Below are 22,153 nucleotides of genomic sequence, written 5' to 3'. Positions count from 1 at the left end.
CAAAAAAATTAACCCCATTGCTTAAAAACCCTTTTTATTTAATTAATTTTTGAGTAGGCAATACACTTACATGAATGTATTATTTAGATTCAATTATTTAGGAGTATTTCAGATATCTTTCTTTTATTGATTTCTAATTCAATCCCATAGTAGTCAGAGAACATAATTTGTATCATTTGAATTCCTTTAAATTTAGTTAGATTTGTTTTGTGGCCTAGAATATAATCTATTTTAATAAATATTCTGCTTGCACTTTAAAAAATGTGTATTCTTCTGTTGGTGGGTAATGTTCTACAATGTCACCCAAGTCAATTTTGTTGATAGTGTTGTTTAAGTCTTCTATACCATTACAGATTTTTTGCCAGTTTGTTCTACCTATTATTGAGAGAAGGGTTAGGAAGAATCTCTGGCTGTAATTGTACATTTGTCTGTTTCTTTTTGCAGTCCTATCAGTTTTTGCTCCATGTATTTGGAAGCTTTTCAGATGCAGAAACATTTAAAATATGTTATGTGATAAATTCTACAATACAATGTATTTTGCTTTAAACAGTCATTTTTCAAAGAGATTTAAATAACAAACAAATCTTTTGTGGTTAGCCACATGGTACCATGTCATTACTCACCATTCTTTTGGCTAGACTTAGATTCCCATCTTTAATGATCAATATTTTCCTTCTGCCTAAATGACTTTCTTTTAACATTTTTACAGTACGTGTCTGCTGGTCATAAATTCTTTCTGCTTTTGTGTGCCTGAAGAAGTCTTTTTTCACATTTGTTTTTGAAAAAAAATTGCTAAGAATTCTAGATGCCTTTTTTTTTTTCTTTCAGTACTTTAAATATATTGCTCTACTATCTTCTGGCTTGCATTGTTTCTTACAAGAAGACTGCTTGTCTTTTTTCCCTGACTGCTTTTAAGTTTCTCTTTTTCACTGGTTCTAAGCAATTTGATTGTGATGTTCTTCATAGCTTTATTCATGTTTCTTGCATTTTGGGGAATATTGGATCTGTGTGTTTATAGATTCATCAAATTTTGAAAAGTTCAACCATTATTTATTCAAATTCTTGTTACTAGTTTCCTGTTCATCTCTATTTGGGATAGAGATGTATTATGTATATTGGTGGATGCTCTGTTACTTTTATTTTTTCAGAGTTTTTCTTTTGATGTTTAATTTTGGATAATTTTTATATTTATATCTTCAAGTTCACTAATCATTTCTTTCTTCTGGTCTAATCTGCTGTTAATCTCATCCAGTATAGTTTTCATCTCAGAAATATATTTTCCATTTTTAGAAGTTTGATTTGATCTCTTCCGTGTCTCCCATGTTTCTACTTAACTCTCAATCTTTTCTCTAGCTTATTGAAGAAAATGAATAATACATAGTAATTGTTTTAATGTCCTTATCTACTAATTTTATTACCTGTATCATTTCTGGGTTAGTTTCAATTGATTTGCTTTTCTCATCTTTATGAATCATACTTTCCTTCTTCTTTGTATGCCTGGTGATTATTGATCACATGTTATGCATTGTGAATGTTACTTTGTTATGTGCTTGATACTGTTATATTTATATAAATATTCTTGAGCTTTCTTCTGGAACACAGTTAAATTACCTAGAAACAGTCTGTATATTTTGGGAACCTGGCTTTTAAGCTTTGTTAGACAGGGCCAGAGCAGCATTTATTTCAGGGCTAATTTTTCTGCAGTATTAAGGCAATAGCCTTCTGAGTACTTTACCTGAAGCCCTTTGAATTATGTAGTTTATCACTCTGGATAATTAGAACAGAAACTCTTCTTGGTCTTGTGTGAGCTTCAAGGAATGGTTCCTTCAATCCTTTTGGATGATTCTTTCTCCAGCCTTAGTTTCCCTATCTATGTATCTCTGTCTCCATCTTTTGCTCTCTCTCTCGCTCTCTCCTCTTCAGAACACAGCAACAGCTAAAAACAAGACTGACTGATTAGATTACAACTGCTTCCCTCATATGTACCCATGTCCTGATTCCCTGGGAATGTCTACCTAAACCTTCAAATCCACAAGTCAGCATTTCCTGTTATGTTTTTAACTGTATGTGAGTAGATTCTTTCAAATTAGTAATAGCTCCATCTTGCAAGATTTTGATTCCTGCAAGAAAAATTAGCATTTTCCTCCTTTTTCCTGAGTTCTTGACAAATTTTCTTGGATTGTGATTCAGAAAAACATAAAATTTCTATGAAATGCCAGAATTGAATTCCAGCACTATTTTACAGTCTCCCTTGCAGTTAAACTTGGCCATGTGACTAAGTATATGAGTGGAAGGAAATTGTGCAACTTTATTTCTAAAGAGGAAGCCACTTGTTCTGGCCTTCCTTTGTCCCCTTTCTTGGGGTTATGAGGATAATAAACCAGCCTAGATAATGCTGGTGAGGACAACATACTACAAATGTCCCGGCTACAAGGTAGACAGAACCTGAGTCCCTGGATTGCCTTATGGAATAGAGTTTCCCAGCAACCCTGGAATGTTTATTTCTGGAAAGTTTTACAAGAAGGAAAAATTTACTTTATTCAGTCCACTATGGTTTGGATTCTCTTTGATGTAACAGCTTAGACTCTAATACAATAGGTGTATTAAATTCATTTATAGTTATCATTATGACAGATAAATATGATCTTAGATCTGTCATGCTATTTTACACTTTTTATTTTTTACAACTAAACAAATTTAACTATGTAGTTTATTTTCTTTGCTTTATGTATGTAGGTATAGTTATTCAGGAAGGTTTGTATTTTTCTTTTCCACTGATTACCTTTATAACAATTTTCTCTCTTTCTTTTCTTTTGCCTCTCACAATTTTTTTGGGTATCATTTCTATTTTATCAAAATATTTCCATTCCATTTTCTACCCGTTAAATATATTAAATGTTTGTTTCCTGTCCAACTGTCATAGTTTTCCTGGTCATCCTTTGGTTGGTTATAGTTCGTCTCTAATAGTATCCTCATAAAGGGCTCATGGGAAAAATATTCCTTTTGAGTTCTTGCCTGCTGAAAGCTGTTTGTTCTCATCCTTTATACTTTCTGGCTGTGAGATCGTAGGACCACATTTTCTTTCCTTGAGCATCTGTAAATTTTTTCACCATAGAACATTGATAAAAGGAGCTCAGCCCATTTTGCCCCCCAATACTATTATAATTTAGACCCACATTCTCAGAGGTTATAACATAGCACTGATTTACCAAGTGATAATGAGAAAGGATAGGGAGATCATATTTTGGTTTTGGATATACCTGTCATTGGCTTTTATCTTTAAGAATTACGTAAGGATAGGGACTTCCCTGGTGGCACAATGATTAAGAATCCACCTGCCAATGCAGGGAACACGGGTTCCATCCCTGGTCTGGGAAGATCCCACATGCCACGAAGCAAATACACCTGCGAGCCACAGCTACTGAGCCCACGCACCACAACTACTGAATCCTGCACGCCTAGAGCCCGTGCTCCACAACAAGAGAAGCCGCCACAATGAGAAGCCCACGCACTGCAACGAAGAGCAACCCCCACTCACCACAACTAGAGAAAGCCTGTGCACAGCAACAAAGAACCAATTTAGCTAAAAAAAAAAGAATAAATGCAAAATAAAGACATTTTCAAAAAAAAATAAGAATTACATAAGGATAGAACACTGCCTCAGGGAGAATGAGGAATACAGATAATAAGAATGTAGTCTATATCTGTAATTCATGTGTACATACCTTTAAAGATAAAAGAAGAAAATATTGGGCTTCCCTGGTGGCGCAGTGGTTGAGAGTCCGCCAGCCGATGCAGGGGACACGGGTTCGTGCCCCGGTCCAGGAAGATCCCACGTGCCGCGGAGCGGCTGGGCCCGTGAGCCGTGGCCGTTGAGCTTGCGCATCTGGAGCCTGTGCTCCGCAACGGGAGAGGTCACAACAGTGAGAGGCCCGCATACTGCAAAAAATAAAAAATAAAAAAGAAGAAAATATTTATAACATCATTAAACTAACCAAGGATATGATTTAAAACTCTCACACCTTTATTGTTCAAGTGAGTCTATTTATTGTTAGAGCAGTGACCCAGGAGGGAGGTCATGTGGACAGAGATTAAACCATTTACCATGTTTCTTTCGTTTACATAGTGGGGAGTTGGTGGACCTCATATATCACTTCAAGTTGCTTGCAAATTCTTTGAGGTAAACCAACTCAAATGGTTTTACATTTGAAATATTTGACATAACATACTCATAATTACCCATGGATAATTCAGGGTATTTATAATCAATGACATTTGCTATGCAGTAAGGCTGAAATGACTAAAGACAATGATTTCATCATAAGTGACAGAAATTTCAACCTTGTAGAAATGTTATATTTTTAACCTGGATTTCAAATTTTATCATTTCCAATCAAAATATTTTATGTTTTCTGAGAACATTTCTATGTACAGTTCTTTACTGTTCCTTTGCTTATTTATTTATTCAACAAATATTTATTGGGTGCCTACTGTGTGTCATGCAGAGAATCAGGAGTGAACCAAAATCAGACAAAGTCCTGGTTCTCCCGGAGTTTATATTCTAGTGTGGAAGATAGATAGATAGACAGACAACCAACCAACCAACCAACCAGCCAGTTGTCAGATTCTTATTAGGAACAATAAGCCTGAATAGGGATAGAGCTATGGGTGAGGGAGTACTGCCTCAGATAAGGTGGTCAGAGAAGGTTTCTCTGAGGGAATGAGCAGAATCCTAAATGGGAATAGCTGGGGAAATGTGTTCCTGGCAGAGAGAAGTCTTAAGAGCAAATGCCCACTGTAGGAACATGCTTAGGTGTTCTGGGAATAGCCAGGAGGCTGCACAAACTAAGGAAGCAAATGTGGTTGGAGAGTTTGTGGGAGAGGACGGTGGGGGATTTTATAGGGTCTTTTAGGGCATGGCAAGTGCCATGGACTGTATTCTATGGAAACAATGGTTTTATATCTATGGAAAGACACTGCCATGACTTAATTTGCATTTTAAAAGAATCCCTGACTGCCATATGGAAAATCAACTTTAGGGAGCCTGAGTGGGAGTCTGGAGACCAGTTGGGAGGTTATTGCAATAATCTAGGACAAAGATGAAGGTGCTTTGGCCTAGGATGGTAGAGACAAGAGGTGGTGAGCACTGCTCAGACATAGGTCATATTTTGAAGGTTAGAGCCAACTCAGTATGCTATTAGATTGAATGTAGTTATATGAGAGAAAGAGAACAGTCCAAGACAATTCCAGTGTCCAGCCTAAGTGCATGGCTGAATGCTGGAACCACTTTCTGAGAAAGGTAATGTGGGAGAAAGTGTTGGATGGCAGGGCTTGAATGAGCTCAGTTATGACAGTTTGATATGGAAGCAGTTTGATATGGAAGCTAGAAATTCAATGCAGGGTTCAACACTGGAGATGGTAATCTGGGAATTTCTTCACATACATGCTATCTGAAACTATAGGACTAGACAAAGTCATGTGAGATGTGAATTTGGATGAAAAAGAGGTATGATGATTGAGCCCCGGGGCATGCCAACTTTTAGAAATAGGGAAGAGGAGGGGTCTCCACCCAAAAGACTGAGAGGAGAAGAAAAACCAGGAGGATGGTGGAAATGGAAGCCAAGTGAGGAGAAGGTCAAAAGAATGAAAGAGCAGGTTTTAAAGTTTCAAGCACACTTGCACCATGGTTATGAAAGGTGCTATTATTAGAGGAAGCTGAGTGAAGGGTGCACAGGAACTCTGAACTATTTTTGCAACTTCTGTGTGAGTCTAAAAGTATTTGAAAGTAGACATTTTAAAAAATGGTTCAAGGCAGTTTCAAGCAGAGGAGCAAGCAAATGCCGCTGAGAAGGCAGTTAAGGAGAGGACTTGGAGTTGAGTACTCCATTTGGCAACATGGAACTCATTGACATAACGAAGAGCGATGGCATGGACTGGTGAGAACAAAAGTTTGATGTGAGTGTTTTCAAGAGAGGGTGGGCAATGAGGATGTCAGGACAGGGAGTAGAGACAATTCTTTGGAGGAGTTTTACTACAAGGGGGAGCAGAGAAATACTGTAGTAGAGGTGTAAACAGGGCCAGAAGAGCATATTAAAACACAGTTGAAAGTTGAACTTCCTGCCACTTCACTCCTCATGTTTCACTAGCCACTATCTCTTGCTGTGATATTTTAAATCACTTAGTTCTGATAGTTTTGCATTTTCCCTTGCTACTCATGAGTTTGCTTTTTTTTTTAAATTACGACTGCCCTTTAATTAGTTCCTTTGGTTTCACTCAGCCCTCTATCACTTTGTGGAAGTTTGCATCATTCAAAGTGTCTATCAGGTTCTATCTTCCACAGACTGTTTTCTGCCCAGTAAAACACAGAACTAATTCTAACAATTTTAGGACTCTGAGAACATTATAACGTTTGCACAGAATTGAGATTCAGGGGTGTGTGTCTGTATGTGTGTCTAGCGGTTAATCAACAAAATTCATTTAGGAAACTTCGTGGAAGGGATGTGGCCCCAGGAATTGTGAGGATACAAAAGAAATGGAGCATGTGAAGGCCTGTGTGCCTCTCATGACTTTGGAAGTCTGAGTGCTCTAGCTAGCTGTGGTTATGGCCTAACTTAATAGGCTGACTCATTTCTGTGGCTGCTTTATAATTTTGAATCTCAAAGGACTGCAGATTCTAAACACCTCTTGTTGTCTCCTTGAACATCTCCTGCCAACACTTGTAACTGAAGTCAAACAGGCATGGCAGGGTGGTGCTTTTTAACTGACAGTGCACACAGCGTTTGCCTAAATGCAGAGCAGGGAAGTGTAGAGACTTCCTCTCTCCCAATTGCTTGTCAGAAAGATTCAACAACAACAAAAGGCAAGCGCTGAGTTTCACAAAGCACTTTAAACAGGGCAAACAGGCCTCTAAGCCAATGGTTTAATTACAGTATAGGGCATTCATTGTGGCAAACCACGCTTAGAATTTCAAACCATTCCATGTGCTTCTCGATAAAAAAGAAAGCCCACCCCAAACCCTACAAAGTTTCTCACACCCTGCAAAACCAATGGTGTCACAGGACAGTGTTCTGTTAGTTTGGTTTTTAAGTTTTCAAACCATCCCAATGTAACAAGAATTGACGAGAATTTGAGGGACCCTTTTGTGCTTCTTGCCTATCTTCTAGCCAACCTGTCTGCCTGTCCTCGTGCCTGCATGCCTCACCACCACCTCCCCTTTATTGAGGGTATTTGGGGGAGGAGTTGTAGGTGCACATTTCTTAGCTAGTCATTTCACCAGTTCAAGACCCACCGCCCTCATCAGTCCAATCAAGGCCCCTGCAAACCAAGATTTCTTTCTTCATTTCCCCCTCCACAAGCAGCCCCTCTTGAATACTTATATGTCTTTGGATGTGCAATAGACATTAAGAATATTGCGTGTATGCATGTGTTTTGCATTTGCATAAATGGCTTTGTTCTATCAATTTCATTCTTTAATTTACATTTTTTAAATTGAAGTATAGTTGATTTACAATATTATATTAGTTTCAGGTGTATAGCATAGTGATTCAAAATTTTATATATTATACTCCATTTAGAGTTATTATAAAATATTGGCTCTATTCTCTGTGCTGTACAATATATCCTTGTAGCTTATTTATTTTATGTTTAATATTTTTTATTATTTGGTTTCACTGGGTCTTAGCTGCAGTTCACAGGTCCCTTAGTTGTGGGACGTGGGCTTCTTAGTTGTGGCATGTGAACAACTCTTAGTTGCAGCATGCATGTGCGATCTAGTTCCCCGACCAGGGATCAAACCCGGGCCCCCTGCATTGGGAGCATGGAGTCTCATTCACTGCGCCACCAGGGAAGTCCCATCTTATTTATTTTAAACACAGTGGTTTGTGCCTCTTAATCCTCTACCCCTATCATACCCTTTCCCCTTCCCTTTCCCTACTGGTAATGACTAGTTTGCTGTCTATATCTATGATCTTTAATTTACTTTTAAAATTCATATTAGGTTTTTAAGATCTTTTCATATACATGTGAAAATATATACATATTGTGTTGGCCAAAAAGTTCGATTGGGTTTTTCCATAAGATGTTATGGAGAACCCGAGCGAACTTTTTGGCCAACCCAGTATGTATTCATCTAGTAAATTTCATTGCTTCTGATTACTTCATGGTATTCTGACAGTGTGCATGTGTTATATTTAGTTACTCCATTCCCTTAGTAATGAACACGTGGGTTGCCTCCAACCCTTAATGTAGCAGCCAGCCTCACATATGTCCACTCACAGCATATACCCAGAAGTGGAATGACTGAGTCATATGGTAAATATATACATAACTTCACAAAGTACGGCCATGTTGCTCTTCAGAATGGCACCTACCAAAAGTGCATGAGGGCTCTCATTTCCCTGCATCCCAATGAACACTTGATATTATCTGACTTTGTGATTTTTGCAAATCTGATGGATACAAGTTATTATCTCTTTTGCATTTATCTTATTACTATTAACATTGAAAAACTACTTGTATATGCACTAGCCACTCAATTTTTCTTTCTGTGAACTGCCAATCCTTCTCTCTTCCCCCCTCTTTCCTGTTAGGTTTCCCATATTTTCTTATTGATTTGTAGGGGTTGTGTGAGTATTTGAGTGACGAATACCTTGTTGGTTTTAGATAAGGTGACTATATGCCAGATTTATGCCCATTGTCCTGAGTTAATAATTAATAGGACCTTCTTTTGCATTCAGATATGTTCTTAAGTTTAGATGTTGCAAATATCTTCTCCCAGGCTGTGACTCTTCTCTTGATGTCATCATTGGTGTTTTAACAGTTAAATCCATTAACTTATTGCCTTATGGTTTGTGCTTTTGAGGTCTTTTAAAGAAGTCTCTTTTTTAAACCCAGTTTTGTGTGTTGTACATGTAGATTTTTCTGCCCATTTGCTATTTCAGACAATGCCATGTTGACCATCCTTTGACACTTCTTTGTTCAAATGTGTGAGATATTCTCTAAGTTATTTATCTATGTGGCTGAGACTGCTATGTACTAAACAATTCCTGTTTTCTTTTCTTTTCCTATGTACACACTGTGGCTGGAATACATTCCACAGATTCTGTTACAGTTGTTAGCTGAATGTTATATGACTGGCTTCTGGCCAGTAGAATGTGGGTAAAAATGATACATGATGTTTCCAGTACTGGCTCATGAAAGCTTCCCATAGAGGATCCTCCAGTGTTTCTCTCTCCTCTCCTGCTTTCTGGTTACACACAGAGGATGCAGTGGAGAACTACAGTCTGGGTGATGGTGGTGCCACCAGAGGGAAACACCTTGGGACCTGAAATCACCAGATGGAAGGCCATCCCTGAATACTAGATTAGGATTTATGTGAGCACAGAAAAAAATGTTCTGTTCAGCTACTGATGTTTTGAGGTTGTTTTACACCAGTGTATTAAGTTCCTAGGGCTGCCATAAAAACAAAACAAAACAAAACAAGAAAACCCACAGACTGGGTGGCTTGAACAACAGAAACTTATTTTCCCACAATTTTGGAGGCTAAAAGTGCAAAATCAAGGTGTTTGGCACAAGTTTTTTTTTTTCTGAAACCTTTCTCCTTGGTTTGTATATGGCTGCCTTCTCACTGTGTCCTCATATGGCCTTTCCTCCGTGCATGCACATCCCTGGCATCTCTCAGTGTGTGTCTAAATTTCCTTTTCTTACAAGGACATTAGTCAGATTGGATTAGAGTGATCTATACAGCCTCATTTAACATAAATTACTTCTTTAAAGAACCTTTCTTCAAATAAAGTTACATTCTGAGGTATTGACGATTAGGACTTCAACATATAAATTTTGAGGGGGACGCAATTCCATACATATCAAGCAGCTAGCAATATTTACCTTGACCAATATTACCAAGTAGTGGCATTGCTAGATCCTGGGAACTTTGTAAGATATTGCAAAATTGCTCTCCAAAATACTAATATTAACTTACACTCTTAGTCTTTGTGCATAATAATTCTTATCTTTACATTTTTGCCTTCATTTTGTTTTGTCAGAATTTTCCATTTCCTCCAATCTGATGGGTATGAAATGGGTATATTTTTTCCTGTCCCTTTACTTTCTACTTTTATGAAGCATTTTCTTTTCACTGTATAATAGCCAAAATTTTATTGATTCTCATTTATTCAGTTTGAGATCCTTTCTTTTATTAGCAAAGTTTAAATCATTTACATTTATTACAATCATAGTTTTAATAGGACTTACTAATACTATCTTATTTCATGTTTTTATTACCTACACTTTTGTTTTGTTTTTCCTCTTTCTCTTATTTTCCCTTTTTTGCCCCTATTCCAGTCAATCTCCCAACCACCATTTTGGAAATGTTTGGATTGTTATTCCAATTATCATGTACTCATTTTTCCTGTTTTGTGTGTGTGTGTGTATGTGCATGCACATGTTGGTAATTGCATGTAGAGACACCAGTTATTTACTCAGACTTATTTCCCATATCATATAATTTCCCCTTGCATTTAGTTCTCTTTTTCTTGAAATATATCCTTCACATGTGTTTTCAGACTGTTTTTATGTGATAAACAATTTGGGGTCTCATAACTATAATAAAATCTTTATTTTGCTCTTGTAAGTAAACAATAATTTATTTGACTATAATATTCTAGTTTCACAGTTTTTTTTTTTCTTTTAACACCAAAAAATGTCTCTGCACTGTCCTTTGCAACCAGGGATGCTACTGAGAAGTTTTATGTTAATCTGCTTCTTGATTCTTAGGTAGGTGATAGCCTTTATTCTCTGGAAGCTTTTAGAATTTTTATTTTCTTTGATGTTCTTAAATGTTATTATTTATGTTTCTAGGTGTAGCTTATTGTTTTTCTATACTTGTTATTCTATGAGACCTTGCAATCTCAGATATTATATATTTCTTTAATTTTAGTAAATTCTGGGCCATTATTTCTTCAAATATTTTGATCACTTTGCTCTTTTTTTCCTCTTGGAATTTCAATTTTATGAATGCTGATACTTCAACTTCTCATCTCCATATTCCTTACTTTTTTCTTATCCTTTCTCACTTTCTTTATTCTTCTCTGATATCTGACATATCCTTTACCTTGGCCTTCCAAATTCCTAACTCATACTTCAGTACCACTCAGCTGCACGTCTAATCCATTAAGCACATTAAAATCAATATATTTTCATATCCCGTATCTATAATTGATTATTCTTTATAACAACTTTTCCTTATATATTTTCATTTTTTTTCTTTGATAATATTTGTTTTGGCTTTAAATTTTGTGTTTTGCTGCATTATAACAAAAAAAATCAAAAAAGTATACAGATTGGAAAGGAAGAAGTAAAATTCCCCTTTTATATAAAGGACATGATTATCTATACAGAAAATCCTAAATAATCTACCAAGAAGACTACTAGAACTAGTAAGTGAGTTTTTCAAGGTTGCAAGACACAAGGTCAATATACAAAAAGAAAAGAATATATATAATACACACATATATATGTCTATATACTAGCAATGAACAATCAGCAACTTAAAATTTGAAAAATACCACATGAAATTGCATCAAAATATTTAAAATACTTAGGGATAAATTTGACAAAAGTGTGTACAACTTGAAAACTACAGAACATTACTACAAAAAATTAAAGAAGAATTAAATATAAGAGAGATATAATATGTTCCTGAATTGGAAATATCAATACTGTTAATATGTCATTTCTTTTCAAATTAATCTATAGATTCAATACAATCCCAATCAAAATCATATCAAACTTACTTGTAGAAATTGAAAAATTGATTCTAAAATTTATATGGAAAAATATAAAGTATTTAGAATTGTCAAAACAGCTTTGAAAAAGAAGAACAATATTGGCAGACTTACACTAGCTGATTTTGGTCTTATTACAAAGCCATAGGAATCGAGATAATAAGATTTGACATAAAAAGAGGCATATTTATCAATGGAATAGAAGAGAGTCTAGAAAGAAACACACACATCTATGATCAAATAATTTTTGGCAAAGATATCAAGGAAATTCAGAGTAGAATAATAATCTTTTCAACAAATGATACTGGAACAATTAATCATATGTAAAAAATCAACTGTAGCCTTACCTCACACATAATATATATAAAACTGAACTCAGAATGGATTTTAAAGGTAAAACCCCAAATTATAAAACTTCTATAAAAAAACAAGAGAAAATCATAGTAACTTGGAAATTGGCAAAGATTTCTTAAATACTACACCAAAAGCAAGATGTGAAAAAAATAAATATATAAATTAGACTTAACTTGAAAATTTTTTGAAGTTTGCTCCTCAAAATCATTGTTACAGAAATGAAAAGGCAACACACTGTTGAAAAAAAAAATAGAAAAGCAAAATACATATCTGACAAAGAACCTGTATCTAGAATATACAATGAATTCTTACAATTTGATAGGAAGACAACCCAATTTTTTAAATGGTCAAAAGATCTGAACAGATAGTTCAACAAAGAAGTTATACAGATAGGAAATAAGCACGTGAAAAGATGCTCAACATCATTAATCAGTAGAGAAATGTCAATTAAACAAAGGGATAATGGTAGATACCCCCTAGAGTGAATAAAATTCAGGAGGCTGTCCATATCCAAGTTCTGGTGAGGATGTAGAGCAAGTGAAATTCTCATGCACTGCTGGAAAAAATGTAAAATGGTACAGCTACTCTGAAAAACACTTTCACAGTTTCTTAAAAAGTTAAACATATACCTACAATACATTCAACCATCCCACTCCTAGGTATTATTGACCCAACAGATATAAAAGAATGACTTGTATATTAATCTTCATAGCAGCTTTATTTGTAATAGCAAAAATCAAGAACCACCCAAAAGTTCATCAGCAGGTGAATGAATAAACAAGTTGTGTTATTGCTATACAATGAAATGCTACTCATTAATAAAAAGGAATGAACTATTGACATACACAACAGCATGAATGAATTTAAAATAATATGCTCAGTGAACCAAGCCAGACACAAAACAGCGTATTGCAAAATTCCATTTTTATAAAATTCTAGAAAATATAAACTGTAGTGACAGAAATCAGACCAGTGGTGGCTTGGGGACAGATGGTAGAAAAGGATTAGTGAGGGAAGCAATGAGGAAATTCTTGAGTGTGATAGAAATGTCCTTTATCTTGATTGTGGTGATGGTATCATGGGTGTATAAATATGTCAAAACTCATCAAATTGGTTTATTGTACACCAATAATGCTATTCAATAAAGCTGAAAAACAAAATAGGACAAATTTTAAAAATAACAGTTATAAGGCAATAGCATGTGTAAAGCCAAGATTCTTTTCCCCTCAGGGCATTTGCTAGTTGATTTACAAATATTTTTTCCCAGTCTGTGGTGTGTGTCTTCATTCTTTTAATAGTGCCTTTCAAAGCATAGAAGTTCTTAATTTCAGTGGACTCCAATTCACTATTTTTTTTTCTTTTCTGGAATATACTTTTGGTTTCATGACTGTTAACTCTTTGTCTAATCCAAGGTTGCAAACTTTTTTATCCAAAATTTTCTTCTAGAAGTTTTATAGTTTTAGGTTTTACACATAGGTCAGTGATTCATTTTGAGTTTTATTTTTGTATCTGGCTTGAGGTTGGATCAAAGTACATGCTTTTGTATATGTCATCAAGTTCCCTAGCACAATTTAGGGAATTTAGGGCATTTAGTCTATTACTAATGTTGCATAGATGAATATAGATAGATAGGCACATATGTATATATAGATTTAGGTACAGATATAGATATATAATTTCCTAAGTAAGGGTGCTGGCTGAGAGGATAAATATTGTAGCAGATTATACTATGTGTTTCAGACCATGAGTGTGGGTTGTGTCAGTCAGGGTCCCAGAGGGAAACAGAAGTTACAATTTGATAAGATTTTTATGAGAATTTAATAAAGGGACACTTAGTACAAGTGTAGGCAACATTAATGGAAAAAACAAGGGGGCCAGAGACTAGCAACAATGGGCAACATTTACCAATCCCAAGTCTAAAGAAGTAATGAGAGAAAATAGTGTCCAGTATCTAATGTGAACTGGAGCCAGGGAAGAAGGACATCCTGACAAAAGGTGTGCAGCAACTGCTACAACTGAGATCCTGAAGCAGAAGGGAGTGGGCAAGAGTACTCCCCAACCTCTCCCTCTTCCCCACAGCTTCTGATGCTGAATCCAACAAGAGGCCAGAGTACCAGAAAGCCCAGATGATGCAGTCCATATGGTAATGTTCACAGCCTCCCTACTACTCCCAGAGAAAGACAGAACAGAACAGAAGATTGAGAACTTAATCAAATTTAAATATGGCTCCAGCAGAAAAAAGAAGAAAAATTAATAAAACCAAAAATTGGTTATTTGAAAAGATCAGCAAAATTGATGAATCTTTAGCTAGATTGATCAAAAAAAAAAAAAAAGAACACTCAAATTACGAAAATCAGGACTGAAAGAGAGGAGCTTACTACTTAATGAAATTAAAAGTATATAAAGGAATACTATAAACAATTGTATGGTTAGATACCCTAGATGAGATAGACAAATTCCTAGAGAGATACAAGTCACCTAAAGTGACTCAAGAGGAAATAGAAATTAATGAAAGGATTAAAATAATAGATAAAATCAAAAGTTGGGTTTTTGAAAAGATCAACAAAATAAAACTCTACCTAATCTGACCAAGAGAAAAGGAGGAAGACTCAAGTTACTAAAATCAGAAATGAAAGAAGGGACATCACTACTGACCTTACAGAAATAAAAGAAATTATAAGGGAATGCTATGAACAACTGTGTGCAGCAAATGACTTTATGTAAAATAAACAACTTTCTAGAAAGACACAACCTACCAAAACTGACTCAAGAAAAACTAAAAAATTCAGATAGACCCATGACAAATAAAGAGATTGAATTAGTAACAACAGCAACAAACATCCCATAGAAGAAGGCCCAGGACCAGGTGGCTTCACTGGTGAATATCATCAAACAAAAAGAGTATTAATTAAAAATTAATATTAATTATTCAATAACTTTTCTCAAAAAATGGAAGAAAAGGCAACACTTCTCAACTCATTTTAGAAGCCAGTATTATCCTGATACCAAAACCAGACACAGTCATCACAAGAAAACTACAGAATAATATCTCTTATGAGTATAGATACAAAAATCCTCAGCAGAATATTAGCAAGTTGAATGAATCTGGCAATCTGTAAAAAGAATCCTGTACCATGACTGAATTAGTCAGGGTTCTCCAGAGAAACAGAATGGGCCAAATAATGTGAAGGTATTTGTCTCCTGTGAATGCTCACCAAAGAGTGACCTCAGCAGAGGAGAATTTTAATAATCATATTGATGAGGTGACCCATTCTGTGGATACCAGTCAGCCTCTTTCCCCAGCCACCCCTGTCATTGCCCAATGGGCTTATGAACAAAGTGGCCCTGGTGCCAGGGATGGTGGTGGCACACGGCTCAGCAACGTGGACTTCCACTCACCAAGGCCAGCCTGGCTGCAGACACTGCCGAGGGCCCAGTCTTCCAGTAGCAGGGACCGACAATGATTCCTGGTACAGCACCACTGCTTGGGGTGATCAGCCTGCCACCTGGTAGCAGGCTGATTACATTAGACCACTTCAGTCAATGGAAGGAGCAGCATTTTGTTCTTATTGGAATAGACACTTACTCCGGACACATGGATTTGCCTTCTCTGCACACAATAGTTTCTGCCCAAACTACCACCTGTGGACTTAACAGAATGCCTTACCCACTGTCATGGTGTTCCACACAGGATCGCTTCTGATCAAGGAACTCACTGCACAGAAAATGGGTCCATGCTCATGGAACTCACTAATCTTACCATGTTCCTCATCTGGTTTGACAGAGCAATGGAATCACCTTTTGAAGACTCGGTTACAACACAAGCTAGGTGGTAATATTGGGTTGGCCAAAAAGTTCGTTCGGGTTTTCCATAAGATGTTATGGGAAAACCTGAATGAACTTTTTAGCCAACCTAATACCTTGCAGGGCTAAGGTAAAGTTCTCCAAAAGGCAGTAACTAGTCTGAATCACCTACAAATATACGGCGATATTTCTCCCATAACCAAAATTCACGGGTCCAGGAATCCAAAGTTAGAGAGAGAGAGAGAGAGATCTACCCACATACCTCTTCCATAAATTTCCTAGCCACTAATTTTTCCAATTATGTTCCTTCCAAGTCCCTGACTATCCAGCCAAACCATTGGCCACAACCCATGAATCAGTATAAATTTGCACATCTGGCCATTTTCCCTTCCAGGTAAAGTGAGTAATTGAGTGTACTGCTTGAAGTTCTGCCTACTGGAAAGATTTCCCTTTACCACTCTCCTTCAGAGATGTTCCAGAAAGGGGCAAAACTGTATAACTGTCTGCTCTTGGGTGGTACCGGCTTAGTGTGTGGAACCACCTGTAAACCAGGCCTAAGTTGTCTCTTCCTCTTTCAGCTGATCATAGGGAACTCTCCATGAGGCCCTAGGTATAGGCTGGGAGAGAGAAGGCATTATAGGAGGAGTGGGCAGCATGGGCATTTGGGCCACTTATTGATGTAACTTGTTTGTGCCTTCAAGGCCTGCTCAGGCTCAATCATATATATACCTCTTCCATTTGATGATGGAATGCTGCTGTGCATGCCCAACTTCATGGCTTGGTGGGTCAGATAATATCCAGTTCCTCATGGGCAGCCTAGCTCACATGGTAACTTTGTGGCTCATGTATAAGCATCCAGTCTCTACTAAGGCCAAGTAGCAGGCCAAGAGCTGCTTCTCAAAAGGAGAGCTGTTATCTGCAGAGGATGTCAGGGCTTTGCTCACAAATGGTAAGGGCCTGCACTTCAATTACCCAAAGGTCCTGCCAGAGGCCCCAAACTACATCTCTATCTGTCACTGACCTTTCAGGGTCCATTGGGCCTCATGAATCATATGGCCTATGGTAGAGCAGCTTGTACCTATAGCCTGGACCTATTGTAGAGCCTTCTCCTGTTCTGGGCCCCTCTCAACACTAGCTGTGATCTTAGACTTCCAGCCTCCAGAAACTGTGAGGAAATAAATTTCTATTGTTTAAGATACTAAGTCTGTGGTATTTTGTTATGGTAGCCTGAGCGAACAAAGACAAATTTTGGTACCAGGAGTTAGGTGCTGCTATAAAAAATACCTGAAAATGTGGAAATGGCTTTGGAACTGGGAAATTGGTAGAGAGTAGAAAAGTTTTGAGGTGCATGGTAGAAATATGGATGTTACAGGTGATTCTGGTGAGGACTCAGATGGAAATGAGGAACGTGTTATTAGAAACTGAAGGAAAGGTGATTCTTTTCATAAAGTGGCAAAGAACTTGGCAGAACAGTGTTCTGGTGTTTTGTGGAAGGTAGAACTGGAGAGTGATACAACTGCATATTTAGCTGAGGATATGGTTAAGCAAAATATTGAAGGAGTGGCTTGGTTCTTCCTGACTGTTTGTAGTAAAATGTGAAAAGAGAGAGATGAATCACTTTGCCTCTCTCTCCTCCATGTAAGGACACAGTGGGATAGTGGCCATCTGGAACCCAGGAAGAGAAAACTCACCAGAACCTGACTGTGCTTGCACTCTGATTTTATACTTCCAGAACTGTGAGAAAATACATTTCTGTTGTTTAAGTCACCCAGTCCATGTTGTTTTGTTATGACAGCCTGAGCAAACTAATACAATGACCAATTGAGATTTATCCCAGGAGTGCAAGATTGGCTTCACATTCAAAAATTAAGTAATATAATACATCACATCGATACAATAAAGGACAAAAACCACATGAGTATCTCAGTAGATGAGGAAAAAGTACTTGACAAAATTCAACAACCTTCACAATGAAAACATTCAACATCTAGAAATAGAAAGAAACTTCTCTACCTGATAACTTTACACTTAATGGGGAAAGACTGTATGCTTTCCCAAGAGAAAGATGTTTGGTCTCACCACTTGTATTCAGCATTGTACTGAAGTTTCTAGCCAGGGCAATTAGGAAAGAAAATGAAATAAAAGGCATCCAGAGTGGGAAAAAGTAAAACAGTTTTGATTTATAGATGACGTGATCATGTATATAGAAAGCCATAATGAAGTCTTAAGAATTCATTAAAAAACTATTAGAATAAATAAATAAATTTAGCAAGTCATTGCTCTCCAAATTGATCTACAGATTCAATTGAATCTCTATCAAAATTCTACCCACCTTTTTGGAAGAGATTGACAAACTTATCCTAAAATTCATATGAAAATGCAAGGGATCCAGAATAGCCAAAACAACCTTGAAAAGAAAAACAAATTTGGAAGACTCATACTTTCTGATTTTAAACTTATTACAAAGCTACAATAGTCAAGACAGTGCATTTCTGCTATAAGGATAGATGCATAAGCCAATGGAAAAGAATTGAGAGTCCAGAAATAAGCCCATACGTTTATGGTCAATTGATCTTCAACAAAGATGCCAAGATCATTCAATGGGGAAAGAATAGTCTTTTCTACAAATGTTGCTGAGACCATTGTATATCCAGATGCAAAAGAATGAAGTTGGACTCCTACCTCACACCATATACAATAATTAACTCAAAATCAATTAAGACCTAAATGTAAATGCTAAAATGTCTTAAAGAAAACATAGGGTAAATCTTCATGACCTTGGATTTGGCAATGGTTTCTTAGCTATAACATTCAAACCACAGGCAACCAAAGAAAAAATAGATACATTGGACTTCATCAAAACTAACAAGTTTTGTGTATCAAAGGACACTATCAATAAAGTATAAAGATAGCCCATAAAGATTCAGGAAATATTTGTAAATCATATATCTGACAAGTATTTATTATTCAAAATATGCAAAGAACTCTCATAATTCAACAAAAAAGATAAATAACTCAATTTAAAAATGGGCAAAGCATTTGAATAGATATTTCTCTAAAGAAAATATACAAATGCCCAATAAGAACATGAAATGATACTCAGCATCATTAGTCATTAGGGAAATGCAAATCAAAACCACTATGAGATACCACTTCACACCCACTAGACTAGCTATAATCAAAGTGGAAAATACCAAGTTTTGGAGGATGTGGAGAAATTGGAACCCTCAAATGTTACTGATGAAAATGTAAAATGGTAGAGCCATTTTAGAAAAGAGTTTGGCATTTCTTCAAGAAGTTAAATCATAGAGTTACCATATGACCCAACGTTCCATTTCTAGCTATAATATATACTCAAGAAAACTGAAAACATACATTCACATAAAAGCTTGTAAATCGGTGTTCATAGCAGCACTATTCATAATAACCAAAAGTAGAAACAGCCCAAACATCCAGCAATTGATGAATGTATAAACAGAATGTGGTATACCCATACAGTGGAATATTATTCAGCAATAAAAAAGAATGAAATACTGATACATTATGTCACAATATGGACAAACCTTGAAAACATGCCCAGTGAAAGAAGCCAGACACAAAATGCATATATATATTTTTTTTAATTTTATTTATTTATTTATTTTTGGCTGCATTGGGTCTGTTGCTGCGTGTCAGCTTTCTCTAGTTGCAGTGAGTGGGGGCTACTCTTTGTTGTGGTGTGTGGGGTTCTCATTGCAGTGGCTTCTCTTGTTGTGGAGCACGGGCTCTAGGCATGTGGGCTTCAGTAGTTGTGGCACGCGGGCTTAGCAGTTGTGGCTTGTGGGCTCTAGAGTGCAGGCTCTGCTCTGGCTTAGTTGTTCCCGCGGCATGTGGGGTCTTCCTGGACCAGGGGTCAAACCCGTGTCCCCTGCATTGGCAGGCAGATTCTTAATCACTGCACCACCAGGGAAGTTCCGCAACATATCTCAAACCCATGTCCCCTGCATTGGCAGGCAGATTCTTAATCACTGCACCACCAGGGAAGTTCCGTAACATATTTTATGATTCTATTTATATGAACTGTCCAGAATAGGCATAGCCGTAATGCCAGGAAGGTGATTAGTGGTTGCCAGAGGCTGAGGTGAGGAGAGAGTAGGAAGTGACTACTAATGGGTCTGAGATTCCTTTGTGGGGTGAGAAAAATGTTGTGGAACTAGATAATGGTGATGACTACATAACCTTGTGGATATACTTTTAAAAACCCCAGTCAATTGTACACTTACAGGTACATTTTTTGGTACGTGAAATATCTCTCTATTTTAAAAACATGGTACTCTCTGTATTGGTATAACCACATAATACAACTTAATAAGCTCATCCTAAGAAACATGAATGGAATCTGGTCTTATGGTGCTCTTTCTTGGTGCTCTTTCTTTTCTGTTATTAATCAGTCGGGTTAAGCTGCTCCTGTTGTGTTCAAGGATCTCAGAGATAAAGGCTCCACTCCATCCAAGTGGTTATTACCGCCACCAGCCCACCATCTCTCGGCAGGGCTCTAAGGCTTAGGAGTGTGGTCAGCTCCTTTGCCCTCTGGTGCCAGTGTCTTGGGAGCACGCCCCTGGTGGTGACTGAAAGGACAGAGACTACTCCCACAGTGATGAACTATCTCATTTTTGTGGGGCAGCGTGGGAGCCTCCTCTGAGCCTGGGTCGGTTGACTCTCTTGGAGGAAACTGAGTGAGTGCTACATCCTCATTTTTACAGCACAGACCCCCGAATGATATCTGTCTGACCTAAATGCTGCTACTCATCTCAGTCAGACTAAAACTTGCTTCCCACACTCCCATAACAGATCAGGGCCACAGAAAAGCGCTGTTACTATTGGGAATATTTAGTACTCTCATGTATGGCTGTGTAGAAAGCAGGAAGGGAGTCCCTACGGGTCCCAGCCCACTGTGCAGATACTTATCTTTTGTTTTGGCTTCTGGAACAATCTCTGAAATGAATAATCCTGCATATCCAGGTATTTTAAGCTTCTAATAGGAGAGTAGCCAATTTTCTCTTTATTTTGGGGAAATCAGAGTTGGAGTAATATCCTGAGCTCTTTTAAAAGTATTTCTCTTCAGGGACTAACCTAAATTACAAAACAGAATCAAAGATTCAGAATACCATCAGAACTTACAGATTTTACTTCCCACTGAAACAAACTTATTTATTCTCATTTTTCAACGTTTTCTTACCCTGTCTTTTCTTCCATAGACCTTCATCTTTTCTGGATTCTTCCTATTCAAAGTTTTTCTTCCTTCTCATCTCTAAAATAAAAAAGAAACAAGGAGTCTTAAATGACTTACTTGCTGCTGTTGTTATCTCTGGTCTCTTCCCTCTTTCAGCGTTGTATTCTTGAAGCATGAATCTGTGAAATTAACTTTAGTCTCAATGACTCATTATACTTAGCTTCCTCTCAAAAATGATGTAAAACTGAACACCTTATGAGTAATGCTTACAGGAAAAAGAGTAAGTTACCTAGATAGTAAATGATCATTTAGGTAAAAAATTGTTACTCAAAATGCCCTCAGATGTATTGAACTATTTATCTAGATGTCATTATGCTGTCTTAGAAAGAACTTCATTGTAAGGTGCCCCAACAAATATCAGGCAAAGCTTTTCAGAGCAAAGCTTTTCAGAATATCTATCTTAGCTCAACCAAGACTCCATGGGTCACTTTCAGAGTAAGTAAACAACTGAGTCAGAAATAATTGACCATGAAGAATTGTAATTCAAACTAATTAAAATGTGTAAGCTATGAAGCAGTTGCCTTCAAGATGGTTTTTAAAAAAAGAGGTGGGGGGGGAGGGGCTTCCCTGGTGGCGCAGTGGTTAAGAGTCCGCCTGCCGATGCAGGGGACATGGGTTCGTGCCCCGGTTCGGGAAAATCCCACATGCTGCGGAGCGGCCGGGCCTATGAGCCATGGCCGCTGAGCCTGCACGTCCGGAGCCTGTGCTCCGCAACGGGAGAGGCCACAACAGTGAGAGGCCCGCATACCGCAAAAAAAAAAAAAAAAAAAAAAAGAGGTGGGGGAGGAGCTTCAAGATGGTGGAAGAGTAGGACGCGGAGATCACCTCCCTCCCCACAAATACATCAGAAGTACGTCTACACGTGGAACAACTCCTACAGAACACCTACAGAACGCTGGCAGAAGACCTCAGACTTCCGAAAAGGCAAGAAACTCCCCAG

The 22,153-nt window shown here is 37.3% G+C and overlaps 1 long non-coding RNA gene across 1 annotated transcript; it reads right to left on the bottom strand.

Annotated features, from left to right (window-relative positions):
- Window positions 1-1,538: 1,538 nt before the first annotated feature.
- LOC149747870 (uncharacterized) lies at window positions 1,539-21,623 on the bottom strand. The gene is made up of 2 exons (XR_016395157.1): window positions 21,160-21,623; window positions 1,539-21,053 (listed from the first exon to the last, which is right to left on the bottom strand). It is a non-coding gene; the product is annotated as an uncharacterized LOC149747870 (long non-coding RNA).
- Between the last annotated feature and the right edge of the window lie 530 nt (window positions 21,624-22,153).

The sequence above is a fragment of the Delphinapterus leucas genome, chromosome 12 (assembly GCF_059928025.1).
Source record: "Delphinapterus leucas isolate spDelLeu-1000000601 "Yukka" chromosome 12, BTC_Dleu_Yukka2, whole genome shotgun sequence".
In the NCBI taxonomy this organism is placed as follows: Eukaryota; Metazoa; Chordata; class Mammalia; order Artiodactyla; family Monodontidae; genus Delphinapterus; species Delphinapterus leucas.
The sequence above is the reverse complement of the archived record's forward strand: the minus strand, read 5'-3'. Positions and strand labels throughout refer to the sequence as shown.